The following is a 980-nucleotide window of genomic DNA, read 5'->3' as shown; positions in this document are numbered from 1 at the left end:
ACGCAATATGAGACACGGATGTTTTTCCCGTGGTTCGGATAGGTGGTGCTATCCTACATCCACGTTGATGGAGACTTCAAACCACAAAGGGTAACGGTTGCGAGAGTCCACACGGGGCTCCACCCACAAAGGGTAATGGTTGCGAGAGTCCACACAGGGCTCCACCCACGAAGGGTCCACGAAGAAGCAACCACCCACAAAGGGTCCACGAAGAAGCAACCTTGTCTATCCCACCATGGCCATCGCCCACACAGGACTTGCCTCACTAGCGGTAGATCTTCACGAAGTAGGCGATCTCCTTGCCCTTACAAACTCCTTGGTTCAACTCCACAATCTTGTCGGAGGCTCCCAAGTGACACCTAGCCAATCTAGGAGACACCACTCTCCAAGAAGTAACAAATGGTGTGTAGGTAATGAACTCCTTGCTCTTGTGCTTCAAATGATAGTCTCCCCAACACTCAACTCTCTCTCATAGGATTTGGATTTGGTGGAAAGAAGATTTGAGTGGAAAGCAACTTGGGAAGGCTAGAGATCAAGATTCATATGGTAGGAATGGAATATCTTGGTCTCAACACATGAGTAGGTGGTTCTCTCTCAGAACATATGAGTTGGAATGGTGTATGTGTTCTGATAGCTCTCTCTTTGAATGAAGAGGAGGTGGAGGGGTATATATAGCCTCCACACAAAATCCAACCGTTACACAGTTTTCCAATCTCGGTGGGACCGAATCAACAAACTCGGTCGGACCGAAAATGTAAACCTAGTGACTGTTAGAGATTTTCGGTGGGACTGACATGCAACTCGGTAGGACCGATATGGTTAGGGTTTGGGCATAACGTAATCTCGGTGAGACCGATTACACAAACTCGGTGAGACCGAATTTGGTAATTAGTTAACCAGAGAGTTGGTCAGGCAAACTCGGTGGGACCGATTTGCTCTTTCGGTGAGACCGAAAAGTTACAAAGGGGAAACACTGAATT

Source organism: Triticum urartu, chromosome 2 (genome assembly GCF_003073215.2).
Source record: "Triticum urartu cultivar G1812 chromosome 2, Tu2.1, whole genome shotgun sequence".
NCBI lineage: Eukaryota > Viridiplantae > Streptophyta > Magnoliopsida > Poales > Poaceae > Triticum > Triticum urartu.
The sequence above is the reverse complement of the archived record's forward strand: the minus strand, read 5'-3'. Positions refer to the sequence as shown.